Source organism: Symphodus melops (genome assembly GCF_947650265.1).
Source record: "Symphodus melops genome assembly, chromosome: 18".
NCBI lineage: Eukaryota > Metazoa > Chordata > Actinopteri > Labriformes > Labridae > Symphodus > Symphodus melops.
The window spans coordinates 14,809,833-14,828,278 of NC_136708.1; the positions used below are offsets into that span (position 1 = coordinate 14,809,833).

Here is an 18,446-nt window from a genome sequence, read left to right on the forward strand (position 1 = left end):
TTTTACATCCTTCAGCACTTTTTTATTCTTAATCCGTTCTTAAGAAAGAAGAAATGTATTAAGACCTGAGACATTTCTCGAAGGTGGAAGGCCTTACAGAGATAGAATATTAAAGCATTAAAAAGAAGGAGATTAGGACAGGGAAAATAAGAGAATAGTCAGCTCAGTTATAAATCAATGCGGCCTCACTCCTCAACTCCCCTTAGCAGAGAGACGACGAGGGGAAAAAGAGGCAAAGTGAGCGAACATGGTGAGATGGAAAATATGAGAAGCAGACTGGCCCTGAGCTGGCGGTTTCACTAGTATAACTGTCCTATTGTCTGACTCGAGCTGAGACTGAGAGCAGGACAAACACGCAGAGATGCAACTGTGCCGTCATCATGCCTGTCATGAAAGGCTGGATAAATATTATTGAGGCTTATAACCTGTCAAAAAAAAAAAAAAAAAAAAAACTCTGCAATGGACTGAGCACAGGAGACAACACTTTGACAAGCTATAAGAATAAAGCCCTTCAACATCACCGACACTGTACGCTTGAAACCATTCTTTATGGTGCCAGTTACCACCGGCAGAATCAGTGTGTGTGAAGAAATCAAGGCTTTCCACAAGTGCCGGCTGTGGGCCAAACAGCTGACGACTCTTTAAGTAACAGTCGTTTCCTTTTTCTATTGTTAAAGCTGATAAGACCAGTTCCTCCTCACTTACCCCGTTCTTTAAAGATAAGATAAGATAATCCTTTATTGATCCCCAGTGGGGAGATTCAAGTAAAGTAAGCAAGGAAAAGAAAGACAACACCACCGTTCTTAAAACCATGAAGACCATGAGAGAGCTTTCTATCCGTCTATGTTAACCTTCCCCTCTGTGTTTGAGTGCAGAGAGTGGCACCCAGCTGAGAGGAGATGCTGGAGAAGAAAAGCATTGCAGCGCACTACACAGTGATGGCCATCATAATTAGCTTATCATATAACAGACTGCTCCGGAAAAAAAAAAAAAAACACAGAGAACCCCGCTGATGTCCGCACAGTGAACATTAGAAAGTTTTCTGTTTTTTTTTATTTTTTCCTTCAGCGTCTGACTCTGTCCACACATGCTCGTCCTCTCCCTCTCTTCTTGACCCAGTGGAGAGCAATGCGTCTTGATAACCAATCATTGAATTCATGTCCAACACCCTGGCGTGTTAGTTTGAGCAAAAATGACGACCTCGTTGTAACATCACACGTACTGCCAGCCCGGTCCCCGGGTGCATTATCGACTAGAAATGATGATTATCGAAAAGTATTAAAAATAGAGCCAACTCAACCAGTCACTGAGGCAGGAAAAGAGAGAAAGACTGTAGCTATGTGTAATACAGTCAGAGTTTCCAAGATTATTCTCATTACCCTGAGAGTATATAAAAGGTATTTAATTGAACAGTGTCTCCTTAAAATATTTACCAACCTCCCCTTATTTGACAAAGAGGCCTAATTGACCTTTGAAATGACTTACTAACTGTGAAGAATTAGGTAAGCAAACTTATAACTTATAAAAAATATTACAGATTATAAATATCAGCGTATGCAACAGATAAGTGGCATTGAAAATTACCTGATACAACCAATTTTTGGCTCTTATGGACAGCTTTTCTTCTCCCATTACATCCTATCTGGCTACTTTTCCCCCCACTGTCTGATACTCCATATGTCTGTGGAAAGCTCTGAGCAATGCCTGGTGTAGCTGCACACCTCCATTAGAGGTCCCTATGCATTTAATATTGATTAGTCAGCCGACACCCCAAAATAAGATCAACTTCAACATCTGTCCACGAAACACAGATTGATGCTTAGTATGTTTACCAGCCAGGCAGCAGGTTGGCATTCTGTCTTCAAATGTCAAATCAAATTCTTGATTTTTGACTTGTTTTGATGACCAACATACTAACCTTGCATAATTAGATCATCTCTCTTTGTACACTTATTTCACATCTTTGAAGTTTTGTTTGAATACAATTACAGCTCTGTCTCCTATTGACACATGGCCCCATGTTCTGTGAAGGCAGGATCATGTCATGAACTAATGTCAAAGAAAGTCTGGGCCATTAATAGAAGTATATATAAACTAAATCAAACCACTCATTCCTCAAACAAAGAGGAACACCTTGCTTATATTCTTATGAATGTTTCCCCTGGTCTTTAAAATTCTCAAGCTTGTAGCTACTACTTTAAAGTGCACTTCTGTTCTGATCATGCCATGACGACATTCATTCAGAACCCCATCAATGGACAGCGACAAATAGGAAGTCCAGTATCCTCCTGATCAGCAGGACACAACATTAAACACCCTCAGCTTGTATTCATATTAGCTTATCTCAACTACATAACACGAATAAAGAGAAGCTATTAGCCAAAACGGGCTGTGTGCACAGCGTCAATGGACGAGAAGTCTTGTAACTAAACAGCAAAGGAGCGATATTAAAACGGATATATTCTTACCTTGAAACGTGCTTCTCTTGCTCTTTGTCGCTGTAAATTCCCCAATTGCGTCTTCATTCCTATTCCTGGGCCGAAGAGTATACTTCTTAATGAACACAAGGTTGAGTTGGCTCTCTGTTCCTCCAAAGTTTACCACAGTTGGATTTTTGCTGTTTAAAGTAGAAAAAGATGGTCGTACTCTTAAATTGGTGATAGCTTGGTGATTTAAAAAAAGATTAATAATGTTACCATGTTTGAAAACAGTGATAGAACATTTTTTATCGAGAGTTTCAGCAGTTCAGCTGCCGATATGTTCACTCCCATAAGCCTGAAATGAACTCACTTCTTCTCTGAAGTCCTTTTCCAAGTGTATGTTATTTCTTCGTTAAAGACAAAACGATAACGCGCACAGCTCTTTTGACGGAATGTTCAACGACCCAGAAACCCGCGCATGATTCTACGGCAGCCCGATGAGACAAACCGCAGATTCATCTTTTCTCACCAGAGAACAGGTAAACCATAGACTGAGGTAAACCTGTGAGGTTTTCAATTATATTTCGTTAGATATGGTTTGGTTAGAGTTGGTTAGATATATCTGCACCTTATTTTGTAAATACTACTTACCTCATGTAAATACTTGCTGCTGTTTTTATCCTGAACAACGAAATGTTGTTGTTATCTGCACTGTAAAGTTCAAGTTTAAATGACAATAAAGAAAGTCTAGACATTAGGCTGGTCATTAAAACACAGTTATGTGTTTATATGGCCACCCTGTGTTACTTGAGCAACTGGGATGAGAACTCAGAGCATATGGATGCATGTAAGTGCACCATTTGACATTGGCAATTGTGAATAAGCTTTTTTATTTTTATTTATTTTTTATTATCAAATCAGTTACCAAAAGACCAGAAATCACCATGTTTTTCTTTGATAAAAGTTAAATAATATCTAGATTTTTTCTCTAAAACCCTTTACGTTTCAAAACAACATTTTAAAATGTTAATCTGGGGCCATGCACATGGAGTTTCTCCATGTTGTGTTTAATTGGCTAGCATATAGTTAAAAGATTAGTCACATAGATCCAATCAGTTTAAATAAGTCAAATAAAAGAGAGGAGAGGGAAATGCACAGAGGGAGAGTCAACAGACAGAGTTCGGATGATGATTTTTGGTAGCACATGGGTGTATGTAAAATCCACTGTATGTACTTTTCATTAACTCTGCTTTTCATTTAATAGCATCTGTGTCATTCTCATTTAGACACTGCTTTTCACTTTATACAGCATCTACTAGCCTTTCAGCTACTTCACAGAATGAATGTATTTCATGAAAGTTGCTATAAAGAAGTAAAAAACAACTCCAGCAACAGTTGTAGTATAAGGATCAATTTTATTACCTGTATGAGACCAACATGTTTGGGCTTGTGGCCTTCACCAGGGTCATCAAATGAAGGCCACAAGCCCTAACATGTCGGCCTCATCAAGTTAATAAAGTTGATCTTTATTCTACAAGTGTTGCTGGAGCATTATCGGCATCCGGCTTACACGCCACCTACCAAAAAGGGCATGGTTTGGCTGTGGAAACATAAACAGGATCAGGCTTTACCAAACCAAACCATACTTAACTGTACTGATCCATACCAGACCGCTTGGTGGAAACGGGGCTTAGGTGCCTGCAGTAAATTTACCATGAGGGGCTCAATGTGTGAGTACTTAAGCAACTTTGAAAGGGCTGGGGTTCACACATAAACCGGCTAATGTAATAATAATTGATTGCACGGCTGTGTTGATAACTTGATTGTGATTATCTCTTGCTACAGGCACTGGACAGTTGAGTCGGATGCTGGACAAGAGAATATTTGTTTAAATATTACAAATGTATGTTTTTGGAATCATCCTTTATTCCTTTTCATTGTATAAATGCACAAATAAAAAGTATTTTAAACACCTTGTAAAAACAAGAAATAACAAGAGAAATGAAAAATGATTAACATTGTTATGATAACTATTGTCCCACTCATCATTAATATTGATGATACATTTATTTTCTTTGGTTACAGATCAACTGTAATCTTCACTTATAAGTAAGTATAAATATTATCCAACATATGTTTCTTTCCTGTCGTTTGTATATATCAAATACATTGGATAAAATGTCATCAGATTGTAAACAGATAACTTCAAATTAGATAACTTATAAACTGCCATTATAATGTAATTTTAAGTACCATCACCATGACAGGTGCCACCTCTGTCATAACCATGTTTCATGCGGTCAGATTGTGTAATGTGTGATATTTAAGAGATACAATTGGGTGGAGTATCACGAGTCCATACTCAATGTGCCACTCCCGAGACCACACCTCCCTTTGCTTTCATGGGACACTTTCTTGAAACAAAGGATGATTCAGCTTTAAAATATTTCTGATTTGACTTGTTGGTTTGGGCGTGACACAAAACAAGCAAAATAGATAACACACCTTGTCTACTTAAGCAGATAATGTTAGGCACACTGTGTTCTGGGTATAAGCAACAACAAATATGCTCCCTTTATAAGAACTGTGTTTGATTAAGTTCTTGGCTGGTACAAATTGCACCACTCAAACATTATGAAAATATATTATATAGATATAGAAACTATCTTTTTCTATAGCACATAATATACAAGACACTCTCAATACAACAGCAGAGAAAATGTCCAAAAGGAAAACAGGATATGGTCTCACAATCAATTGCATCATATAGGGGCTGAACCTCTTGTCGTACACATGAATAAAACCTTTTGGCTTCATCCATTTCCAGTGTTATTCTGAACCCCAGAATATAATCCAGAGGTTTTTCTCTCTCTTCTTATCTCCACAGGATGAGGTCTCATATGTGATGTAAGAGGCTTTTAGTGAGCGCTGATAGTCCTCTGCAGCTCTACATCTACCCTAAAGTACTTCGGGGGGAGGGTGTGTGTGTGTGGTGGGGGTACATAATTGTAGCTGGACTTGTATCACAGTTGTAATCTGTTAACCGTAATTCTTGCATTCTTTGGTATGTATTTGCATGGACAACAAATAAGTATGATGACATTCATGAGCTGCTCCTTATAAAAAAAAAAAACAACAGCAACAATGCAGTCTTAAAGCTAAATACAACACAGTACTAACCGTAATTATAGTTCTCACACAAGCTTACAATTATACAGTGCTTTACTGAGATGATAACAGGTTGGATAACTCTGTTTAATATCAAGAGTGGTACCAAGATTTACGTGGAACAATGTCCTTTAAGTATTATATTCCAAAGTAGTAGTTTTTTAAATATTATGGATCTTTTTTAGAAGGCATTATATTTATATCTACATTATATTTTGCATAAAATTAATTTTGATGCATGTTTAAGGTTTTAATGTACAACCATGAGTAAAACAAATAATACTTAAAATCAAGAACATAATGGTAAACCAAGCTGTGAGGTCAAAGCTCTTTAGCTTTACTTTGCAAACGGTGTGCTTTCATCTCTGCAGAGCAAAGAAATGGGTGAAACAGAATGCCTTCATTTTCTGAGGTGACAAGACACAATTAAATAGTGTAAAAGTGGTAGTTTGGCTCTTTCATGACACTGATTATGATGGTGGTAGTGGTGGTGATCCTGGCATAACCTTTTAGCTGGACAACCATCGATGAGACATGAGACATTTCCTCTGCTTAAACTCTTCAACAGAGTCCAAAAAGCTTGTAAAGTATCTTTGCAATAAAGGCAATCATAATAAACATTTTAAAAAGTATAAAATAATTATTGTAACGCCTCTGTTTAAGTTGAAGAACAAGCATTAATGTGAGCAAAAAAAGGTTTTCAAAGATGCTGACAATAAACCCTAAGAAGTTATTAATAACCAAATGTTGTTCTTATTTCAAAACATGTTGTTTTCTGTTTCCAAGGTAAAAGATATATCAACATTATAGTTCCAATAAGGTTATACTGTATGTTTTGGGTAACAGGATATTTTATGCCAGCTGGAATCTAAGTATCTAATGAGTATGACTAAGTTCTAATGGTTTAAGAAAATGTATTTACCTTGGCAGACAAAGTTATGAGCAGGTCAAATGTTGACAACAAATATTGAATCTAATGTGGAAAATGTAAAAAAATGACTCACTGGGCTAAGGTACAAACCACAGAACAGCAATGTCCAAACTTTGGGTCAAACCTTTCAAGTTGGGTGTTCACAGTCTCTGTTGTCACCAGATAACTCAATAAGTCTACTAAAAGCAAAATGTCCAAGATAATTTATTAGTTCAAATTAAAGATGACCTTTTCAAAAATTACCACGCAGATGCAAAGGAAAAGTGACTGAAGGAACTTCTTTGTCAAAGTAATGGCTGCTCCACAAGGAAGGCGTCTGCCAGTAAGCCACACTGACCCACTGGAAAAGATCAGCAAGCTGCCTCGAGACAAACTGGTGTAGAAAAATGAAAAACAAACAAATTAACAAGAATATACACTCAAAAACTGCTCGGTTAAATATACTCCAACCCAACTTCCTTCCCAGCCATGGGTCACGGTTGGAAAGAACATGCGTGCTTTTTTAAATTTTGGTGGGGGGGTCAGAAGAGGACAGTTGTACACCGTAATATAAACTCCCATTTAAGACAATAGAAATCTGTATTGATGATCTTAAAATATGTTTATATCCTTTTTGGTTACTCCAATCCAGTTTAACTTTGAAACACCAGAACAAAACTCAGCAGAACCCGTTTGTTTTAATCCAGATTACTGTAAACTGTTTGAACAACTGGACCCTGGAGACTAACTTGACTTGTTGCAAATGGTTTATGGTTCTCAATAAGACAAGAAGCTATGCAGTTTATCTAGAGTCATGGCGTACTGTATGTCACTTCAGGTAATGTTCAGTGCAAGTCTCGACGAAACAGAATACCAGCGTGGAGTGTCAGGCAAAGTGCCGACATACCTCCCTCGACCTTGGTCTCCTTAGAGACAGCAGAGCCTTATCAAGACAGCTGCTCCCTGACCAGCCATCCTTAGATAGACAGAGAGCTGGACTACAGCTCTGGCCTTCTTATCTTGGGTTTACAACTGACCCAAACTTGATCCGGGGAATCGCTGCGTTGTCGATCCTAAGAAGGAAAACATTCTCCAAAGATAGATGGATGAACAAAAGTAAGATAGACAGACAGACAGATAGATGGGTCTGTCTGCTGTCCAGTGAGACGTTGTGTCTACTTCTGTCAAGAATATGGAACATCAAATGAAAGATAAAGGATTTTTAAGTATTATAGTTTAGATGACAGTTAAAACGGGCCATTAAACATATGGGAGACTTGAAGTATATTACAGACAATGTAGTTTGATTTCAATTCAACACGTCTTCCAACAAGATTATAATCTAAAGGAATCATATTCCAGGACTTTTGATGGACATTTTACTGACTTTTCCCCTATTATTTATATTGTTAAACTGGCTGGGCAGTCCACACTTCCAGCAGTTTTTTTTTAAGATAACATCAGCAGATGGGTGAAAAATGTCTGAAATGATTTTAATAAGTAAGTTTAACTGACACTTTCAAATGATCATTGTGTTTTATTCACGTGTTGCATGTTTGTTTCAAGCCACTCAGTACAAAAGTTGTGTTTAAACATAAAAACGTATAAATGTTTACTGAATAAAAGAAATACTTTTTAAATGCTGACTCAAACGCTCTTGTTCTCACAGGGATTTCACATATTGCTGATTACCGGGATATGGTTCACTGTTTATGTGTATACACACTTATTCATCCTCCTCTTTGTATTCTCTGATTAAGGTCAGCTACATCCAGACTTTGGCAGCGAAGATGAAACCTGCATTGATCTAAGGCTGCAGAGTACTTTTCCTATTTGTTTTTTAGACAGCCAAAGAATTTTCTGTTTTCAGCTGACCCTGTTAGGAGATAAATATATGCAGTTGTTTTGATTTTCATTGCTGCTGTAAATGCTGGACACCATTTCGTCGGACATAAAAGCCCTTTAGGCTCTACAGTTTATGTATTTTTTAATTTACCATGAAACATTGTGATGTGGTTGCCATAGTCAAATCATTTGTTTGGAATCTAACTGATAGAGATTATCATGCACCGATTGTGACTCATCACTCCTGTCCATTACATAAGCCACACCAAACGTAGAGGCAGAAAGCAGCATAACACTCACATTTGTCACTGTTTTTAAGTCAAACTTTATTTGTAATTTAATTGGGAATTTATTTTTGTGCCATACATTGTCAATAGAGGAGGTCAAAGTTGCTATCAGAGGTACTTTTATACTTCGCATAAAGAGTGGTTCTTCACTTTTTTGTCAGTACCTTCGCTTTTACATTTTCTATATCTGTATGTCTGGTTCTGGAATGTGTATGCTTTTGTCATCTCTAAAATGGATTAACAGTGAAGCCACTAAACAAAAGGCAAGTGTTGTAATTAAGCAGAGCAGAACATGAAAGACATTGTGACATAATTACACATTTTTCCAGTAAATTGTAAAATAACTATACTTGAATAATCCTTTTCATGTCTTCTGAACTGTCGAAGCACTTTAACACTCCCGGTAGATGATGCTATGGAATCTGTATTACTGTACTTTGTACAGATTCACATTGATGTTAAGTCTACTAGGAGCAATTTGGGATTCAGTGTTTTGCCACTTCGACTTGTGGACTGCGGGAGCTGGGGATCAAAATGTGAACCTTCCAGTTGATAGATAAATGATGCTACCACTGAACCACAGCCGCTCCAGTGTTATTGCTGGAGGATTGGTCCCTATGAGCAACATTGCTGCAACATTTTGCATATTATCTCGCATATTCCATGTTGTTGAATGCAGGATACAAGGATGTTCTTTGCTAACAGAACATTATTTGTTGAAAATAAGAATAACGCACTAATGACCAGGGAAACACGACCTTTGCATTAAAGGATGAGGGAAAATTATTGAGGAAAGCAAGAAAATGGGACAGTTCAAATAAAAATCAGTAGGATTTTTATGTACATGACTGGTGGCAGGTGTGTTATTTTCTTTAATATTAATTTTTCAATGATCTGTCCACAGCCTGCACCACTCAGGGGGTGGTGGTGGATCCAGCAGTGTGTTTGCCTGGAGGCTGTAGGACTGCCTTTGTTTGCAAAAAAATCTGAAAGATGGCTTTTGAAGGACAGTGTTTGAAAGGAATACAAAAGTTCACAGGCTTTTACTCCTTGCGGGGAAATGGGAGAATTACTGTGAAGGGAAGGGTGAGAGACTTATCCAACAGCCTGGTTTTTCTATCAAACAAGGGCATTTTCAATATTTATGTGCCCTGCCCCCCCCCCCCCCCCCCCCCCCCCCCCATTGCACACATGTCGACATATGCACACAAATACACAAAAACAACATTCCTGTCAACTATTCTTTCATCCAATTTCTTATGTCCACAGAGCATTTCGTTCGCGAGATGTGCGTACAGCTTTATCGCACTAGCAAGTTAGCCTTTCTCTGTACTGTTGTCGGAGGCCAAGAGACAGAGGACGACGTTGACAGCTGAGGCAAAGGAGATAAAAAAAGAGCAATTAGCAGAGTGTACATCCCTGCAGATATTATTCATCTCATATTGTCATGTAACATTAGACTGTATTATTGTTGTATGGTGTAATTGTCTCATGCTGTTGGATTGTTGCTTTCCCATTAGCTGTAAGATAGATCATAATACCCACTTGCTTAGTAGTTGCTGTAACCTGTTTGCAACCATGCATTTGTAGTATGTTAAAATATAATTATCTTTTACTATATAACTAACTGCTGTTCTGCTTTCGCCAATGTATAAAGGTCTGTACAATATATACTATAGTCTGGCTTTTTGCTTGGTCACGCTCTTTCTCTCTTCTTTGCTCCACCAGTCACTGTTCTCCTCCATCTCTTAACCATTGTATTACACAGAGATGGCTGAAGGCTGCGACATGAACTATAGTGCCAAAAAGCCACACAACTTCTAGTGAGATAACCGCGGCATGCAACCAAAGCTACATAGTGCTAAAAACAGACAACCATGGCCCGCTGTTGGCATGGGAAAAACACTATTCTCCCTGCAGAAAGTCATTAGATCAACTTTATAATGACAAGATGGAATAGTAACATATTGTAGCTTTATGGTTATCTTTTATAGTTTCAATGTTTTTTTTTCCTGTGAGATTCTTGAATGAAAAAATCTACAAACATTAATGAATAATTTGCAGTAAATACAGTACACCTTCATCAGATTCAGCCACACTGGTTTTCACAAATTGGTTTAACTCTCCTCTTTATTTTCCTGCTTTTTATAGTGACAATAATAGTGAATATTACTCTGAATATTTTTTTTCTTAAACAACAAACAATTTAAAAAAAATCTGCATGTAATTTAAAATAAACCTGCTCTGCATGATGAGCTAGGAGTCCTGCCTATAACCACATGGCTAGTTTACTTGTTGCTATTAGGGTTCAGTTACAAATAAAATCAAATAAGGAATGATTAAGAAGACAACTAGAAACTGATATTAAAAGAGTTATTGCCCATACTTAATCTGCAGAGTTTCTCAGTTGATTTTTTTTTCTTTTTTTGCTGCCATAGGTAAATGATCATTTTAGTAATTCATTTTCTGGTGAGAGATTTTGATGATCCTGACCTAGGTTTCAATTGCCCTGTGGTTACAATGTATCATGCCAGATAAGATTTAATAATATGTATGCAGCCCTTAACTTTCAGTGTTGAGGACTCCCACATCTGATTTGGTTCAGATAAAAAGCATTTTTTAAACCGCACTGCCTGAGGACTTCATGAGTTTGGACTTGCTTTGAAACTTTGTTCTACGTCTCAATTTATTTTGGGGCTGTGTGACATTGATTGATTTCAAATGACTGTAATAACTGAAAACTGTTATACTGTGTATGGTCCCAATAAAGATTAACCTTTGAGGTAAAATTGTCAGTGAGTTTGGTGTCAATATACAGTCAATGTGCCTTTCTTTATATTTATAAGGTCCCTTCCTTCCTGCTGCAGTCAGGCTGTTTAACCCAGCCTGCTCCCAGTATATCAGAAAACACACCCAAAAAACCAGACAATTTACTCCTACCTCTTGTGCAATAATAATGTTAGATGTCCTGATCATAATTGTATTTTTATTTTAATTTGATTTGCATTGCAATGATAATTTATGGGACCACTTGTGCAATAACATGTACATCTTTATATGCACTGCATATTGTTCAGTTTATAGACTTATATCTTTAAGTTACTGGCTCTTTTAACTATGTTTTTGATGCACGTTTGTATACATTTTTATCTAAGTTAAATCTGCTTTGTGTGATGTTTTTAAATGTATCCGTCTTTGAGATGAATAAAGGATTATCTTATGTGTGAATGAAATTGTGTATATTTGGTTGAAGAAATTTTACTTGTAAGTAGGGCTTTCAACTTGATTTTTTTTTTTTTTGAGGATGTAAATACTGCTTCCACTGTAGTTTAAGTTAGTTAGTTTGGTTACTTACAGGCCACAAGCTAAACCAGGGGTTTCTGACTTTTGGAAACAAGTAATAGGTAACAATATTCTTTATGTTTCTTGCAGTAGCCGAGCTTCTTGAGTACAACAGCAGATTATTCTATGTACAATTGTTTTAAATGTCACAACCACATTTGACCACAAATTGAGAACCCCTGTGTAACAAAGTGTTTACAAACACTTATTCACACTGGGATTCTCAACTTACTCCGAGGAATGAATAAACAAAAAAACAGCCATAGATCAGAGTTTTTAAAAGTTGTATTTAAGGGGAAAGAAAACAGGCTAAATAAAAAGAAACATGCCAGTGGTCTCATGTTTTGTTATTTGAATTAGCTGATAATGGTCTTAAAACAGCCAATAAAATGAAAACATTGAGATGACAATGTGTGTCATCATTGTTCTTAAATCTAGCAGATAAATGTTGTTTAACAGCTGTTTTAAAATAGCCCCAAGTGAGTGTGTGGACATGTACAGTCAGATTTCTACATTTTCCACAAGTAGTTTCTTGGGTTTAATAACTAAAGCATAAACAAGTGAGACCACTTTGTGCCATATTTAGAGTCAAGTTTTTGCTTTTGGTGGAGCACTTTTTAAAAACGTATTAGCCTATAATTGTCATATAAAGTAGATTGAAATAACTGAGTTTGTAGCTTTGAAAAAAATTATTGGTTTAAGTGAAGTTGTTGGCTTAAAAAAAACCGATTGCTGTGTGTCCCTTTAAAAGTCAGAACTCTTTATTTTCAGTGAATAGTTGATTTGGTTTAGTATAAAACGTGCATAAAAGTGAGATTATAGTGTATGTCACTTTAAGAGTCAGTCTTCGGGTGGCTTCTTGATATTAATAGAGCTGCTGTGTCTTCCTCTTCTGACGTAATGCCCACAGCCTACAGAGACGGGCAGAGAGGTCCTGTCACAGCAAAGCGATAACACTAGTCTGTACAAAAAAACAACAAGAGATAACGAACTGCACCGCTTTGGTTTATTGTGACCAGCAAATCCGCGCTCTGGTGACTGAATAACAAACTAAAACATCGGAATATTACTACAACAGAGCCAACCTAACTCACTAATCAGTCGGTATCAGTGTTGCCGTGAAGCCTTAACTATCTCTCTTTCCCTCTCAGACCAAAAAAAAAAAAAAAAAGAGAGACAGCCAAGACATAGTCACCCCGTCCGACATCATCAACAAACAAAAAGCCCACAAAGAGACGAGCCATCCAGCCAGCCAGCCACCATCTTAACAGGCTGCTGAAAGAGGCACACATTGAGAGAAAAAAAGACTCATTCTTATTTTTGATCAACAGGTAAGCAACAACCAAAAGAAACACTACTAACACAAATGCACACCCATGCATAGCATACAGTCCTCTCTGTATGTGCAGTGACGTTGTATACGGTTTAAAAAAAGGCACCGGCGATGCACGGTTGGAGTTGTAGATGGCGAAATGCATGCTCGCGGACAAGTGGGGGAAAAATCGTCTTAAAAAAAAGGGAAGCCGGGCTATCAGTGCTGCGTTTAGGAGGCAACAATGTTGCTCTGCTAGCTGTTAGTAGTTTTACGACGGGCAGCAGTCGGTTTGCGTCTTATGTAACTAACGGCCTGAGCAGCGTTGGTAAGGAAAGCTGCTGAATGAGAGAGAGAGAGAGAGAGAGAGAGAGAGAGAGAGAGAGAGGGGAAAAAAGAGCAGCACCGCTTTGAATTCACATGGCAATTTACATTTAGGTTAGGACACCCAAACGCCACACTAATACAAATTGAGGGGGCTACTGGGGACGGCTACTGCTTTGATTGAGTCTGAGTTTCAAGGCAACGGCGAGGGGACGTGGAGTGACTTACTCGAATCAAGTAAGTTTTTTTTGTAATAAGTTCGGTTTCTTGTTTTTGACATTAATTTACTATAAGTTGCATCCCCGACTGAGTTGTGTTAGAATACGATGACTTTAGAGTGATTTTGCCACTTCAAGACAGCAACCGTGTGACAAACTAGCCTACTGTGTGTAACTTTTTTTTGTTGTAATTTTCATTGATAACTTTTTCATTTATTTTGTGACTTGCCAACTTGGTACTCAAGTTCAGACTTCTTGGTTCCTCCGAATGACGCACGTCGTGGAGAAAGGAGGGGGAAAAAAAGAGTTTTGAGCCATAAGGTGGCCACAGTTAGATGTTTTTTTTAGAGCTTAAAGTTGACAAGTGTTGCAACTTCAGATCAAAGAGATGGTGATTATCCAGCGGTTTACTGCCGATATGGCGCTGTTTTTTTTTGCACCTCTTTCATTGTGTTAGCGAGCTCGCGAGCGCATGGTGGATGTGAAATGTCGTAAAAGATTCCCCCCTAAACATCCTGTCATAATAGCTTAAAAGGCCAATTTATCAGCTTAAGATGTCGCGCAGTTACTTATTATTATTTGTTGTTGTTGTTGTTGTTGTGAAACTTTTCCTGACTGATGCCGGGAAGCCTGAGTTGCATTTCCACTCAACTTTGAGAAAGTTGTCCCCCCCCCTCTCTGTTGTAAGTAACTGTGATGTTCCTTTGAGATAAGGGAGCCGGGTAGGCATGACAACTCTGTGGGGAGAGAAGAGTATGTGAAGCCAGCACAATGAGGCACACACTACAAGGAAGCTTTTTACATAGTCCTTCACAGTTCTCAAATTCTGGACCCTGAACTACTGCATGTGTGTGTGGGACTTTTATTGAACAGATAACCTCAGTACTTTTTTTATTTTATAGGACTACTAGAGGAGGTTTGTAAGACTTTTAATACGACTAACATTTGTTTGAAGTTGTTAAAAAAAGTTTACGTTTTAAATCTATTTATCCAGATAACCCTGCACTGTTTGGAAAACTTTTTTTTTTAAAGAAAAGTTCTTTGAATGCAAAGCAGGTCCATCTACATCATAACTTCATGGCTTTTCAATGTCACATAGTAGTTTACTCAATTGTCGTACAAAATTAAACTCTTAAAAAATGAGATCAAGATTTACACTGATAATCGTAACATCCTCCTGACGTACTTGCTTTGAATTCGGACCCTGAAGTTACACAAGACAACAATCGCTCTGACAACCTGGCAAATGTTTGCCATCACGACAGGGAATTGTTTGACAAAAATCTGTTGAATTCATAAAAAGACAAGGATCAATCACCTAGGAAAAAAACCAAACAAACCCCAACAACATTGTGTCTGTTTGATGAAACTTTTTAAGTTTGATATTGCTTTTGCAGCATACTCGTACACCTCGAAGTGTTTATTAGAACCTTCAAAGCATGTTACATTTTACATAAAGGAAAACAGTGTTGAAAACAAAACTATCGATTGAGGATGGTGACAAATTGTTTGTTTTTTTTTGTACTTTTTGAAGTGAAAAACAAAGTCACAAAGTTTTCAAACTTGAATCTAGTGAATGTGTTCTAAATAATAGAAGCTCCATATAATTTTGGTGACACAGATACCAGGGTAAAACTTTCTAACAAACCTTTTTTAAATTGCTTTATACCTTTCTGTGACCTTGTCATGAGGAAAGTATTGTTATTGTGAGTTTTATTTTTCACAATAACACCTCAAGAAGCTTCATATAACATAACAATCTCATGCTGACGATCATCGTTTATTGGGTTTGGTTCACTTTTCACTCCGTTTTTTTGCCGTCCTGTCATACAGCTCTTGTTCAGGAATGGTTTTAGATTTGACGCTGTGCTGCCTCGTACACGTTTTTATTTTTTTTGTCACTACACAGTTATACGTCCAAATATTGTCTTCTTTAATCCCCCATATATAATGCAAGGATCATTTTCTAACATTTAACAAGTTTCTTTAAAATGTGTTAAACGTGATCTAACAGATGAATCAAGCCATAACTTTTAAAACTTTTTCCTCCTTCCAGACACTGGATATTATTGTATCTCACGGCCTTGTTCGTAGCTGCTATTAAACGTCAAAACAGTTGACGACTTCCTAAAGAGAACCTCTGCTTGTAAAACTCTTTCCCGTATGTGTGAGAGAGACGGAGTGGGAGAGAGCACGCCACTTTTTCCTGTGTGTGTGTGTGTGTGTGTGTGTGTGGAGACAGCCATGGCTTACTCATATGGCTGCAATATGTGAAGTCTCTACGGTGGAAGTGGGAAGAGAGAAAGTTCTGAGAGGGAAAGACGCTATCAGTGAGGGAAAGCAAGAGGGAGAGAGAGAGAGAACACATGGAGCGAGGGAAGTCAGAAATGTCCTGTTCAACTAGCTGGAATGTATCTCCTGTGTTTTATTGATGGTTAGATGTTCTGTAAGACACAAGGAACAACTGTAGTGATTTTGTGGGCTGCCATGCAATTTTCTTTGGTCGTTTCGAAGCAGCGCTGCGGCGCGAGGGGAAAAAAAAGTTTTAGATGGAGAGAAAAAGTCCTGACAGCGTGATGATATAAAGCTGAAATGTATGTTACCTCCACCATTCTTTCTTCATAAGTACATCATATATAGTCATGATATTAACTAATTATAGAAGAGTTTACTATTTTTTTATTAAGTTTTGTAAAAATATTTTTTTTTGGTGTTGGTATAACTTCCAAAAAAGACTCAAGCCATTCAAGGAAGAAGACAAGTGCTCTCTTCTAACAATATCCCCTAAAGTTCACATCAAAACACAACCAAACCCTTTTATTTTGCTAATAATTTGGTCAAGCCCTTGCACTGTAAAATCTCTAAACTTGCCGACGCTTGATAATCATTTGACCAAAAACTAGTGCACAGGGTGGATATAAGTGTGTCAAACTTTTATTAAACTGCCACTGATTTTAAAAATGTGTACCCAGCTGTTCCACTATCTTCTCCACATGAAATAATAGCGGTCTTCAGGCCATGTTGAGTATTTTATTTGCTTTACATTATCTGCTAAAATCTGTCATTCTTACAGGGGGAGTTCAAGTAATAACTCCTGAAATATAACCTCAGTCTCTCATTCAGCACCGTCCCCCTCTCTGCCTGCAGTCTGCTTGTCACTTCTCAAAGTGTTTCATGAGGCATCTCACTTAGTATTGGCTTATAATATTACTATTCTATTCATTGTGGCTGGATTGCAGTTTGGCATGTTTAGCAAATTAGGTGTTCCCATTCACAGACATGTAAACGGAGGAATCAAAGATTTCAAGGATTCCTCTAACGTCAGTAGAGCTTAATGTTTTGTATCGTCGAGACAGTCCACTAAGTTCACTCTTACTGGAGTGGCTGAAGTGGCGCTCGAGGTTTTCAGACAATGACTTAGCAGCATTTTGATCAAAGTGTTGTGTTTTAATCAGCACTTGTTCTTTTGTGTGTTTTTTTATTTTACGAGCCATATAAAAAGATGGTTGTGAAGCTGACGTTTACAGAACATCTCAACACCCACCGAAAAGTTTCCACAGCAATCCAATATTTACAATGAAAACAAGTCAAATCTGTTTCGCCCTCAGAATGATCAGAAGTGATCGGAGGCTGTGTCCTCAAAGTGTTTCTCTTCATGTGCACGCACAACTTCCTTCCCTTTCTTATTTCTGATCCTGTTTAACTGTCTTAACCCTCATTGTTTCCAATAAGCAGGAAAAGATAGCATCTATTAGAGCAATCAGCCATTGTTCATCTCAGCCCGGCCCTCTAGTTCAGATAAAGGAAAGGCTCCATTTGTCACGGATAGTTTATTTAAAAGAAGAAAAAAAGAAACCTCTTTGTAAGGCTTCTGGCTCTCTTGGCTCATGTCGCTGTGGCTCGCACTCCTTTTATTACCCAGTCTCTTGTTTTGCTCATATCCCAAAGACACAATTGTTTTAAACTTATTTTACAGTCTGGGGGCATTGTTTTGACTCTTTCATCCCTTTTTATATTAGCTGCTTGTGAGGACGGCGATACAGGGATTTAAGCTTTTTCTTCTATTACTTTTACTGGAAGTCACTCTTGGAAATGAGTGTCTGCTAAATGCCCAAAAATGTCATCCACGCTCTGTCTGTGGTTAGTACAGCCCTGTTTAGGCCTGACTCTGCCTCTAATGTCTTTGGTTTATTTTAGACTTTTAAGTCTGTCTTTTAGACGGCCTGCTTCAGATAACGAGCACATGGTCTTGGTTTAGGGTGAAATGATTCTTTTTTTCCCCCCCGTCTTTTAGTGTTTTTGGGACAGACAAATCCTAAATATGGGACAATTTTTCAGCCTTTGATCTGGGAGAGTAAATAATCCCTCTGTCACGATACAGGGGAGGCTGATAAAAGTGGCGTTGTCGTTGAGAGGATTTTGGTTTATAGAAGTAGAAGGTGGTGACACAGACAGGCACAGGCAGGAGGGTCTTGTGGTTAAAGACACTACGGGTGTAAAAAAAAAAAAAAAAGTCAGAACAACTTATTTCTCTTCGCAACTTACTGTCTGTAAACTCCCAAACACCTGTAGTAAATCACACTGCTTCTAACGAAACGTATGCTGCATTTAAGAAGGTTC

General features: G+C 37.8%; 1 protein-coding gene across 1 annotated transcript in view; it reads left to right on the forward strand.

Annotated features, from left to right (window-relative positions):
* Positions 1-12,635: 12,635 nt before the first annotated feature.
* Positions 12,636-18,446, forward strand: part of trps1 (trichorhinophalangeal syndrome I) — a 72,949-nt gene continuing 67,138 nt past the window's right edge. The window contains exon 1 of the mRNA XM_079367403.1: positions 12,636-13,845. The gene's annotated coding sequence lies outside the window, so the exon portion shown is untranslated. The remainder of the gene's footprint in view (positions 13,846-18,446) is intronic.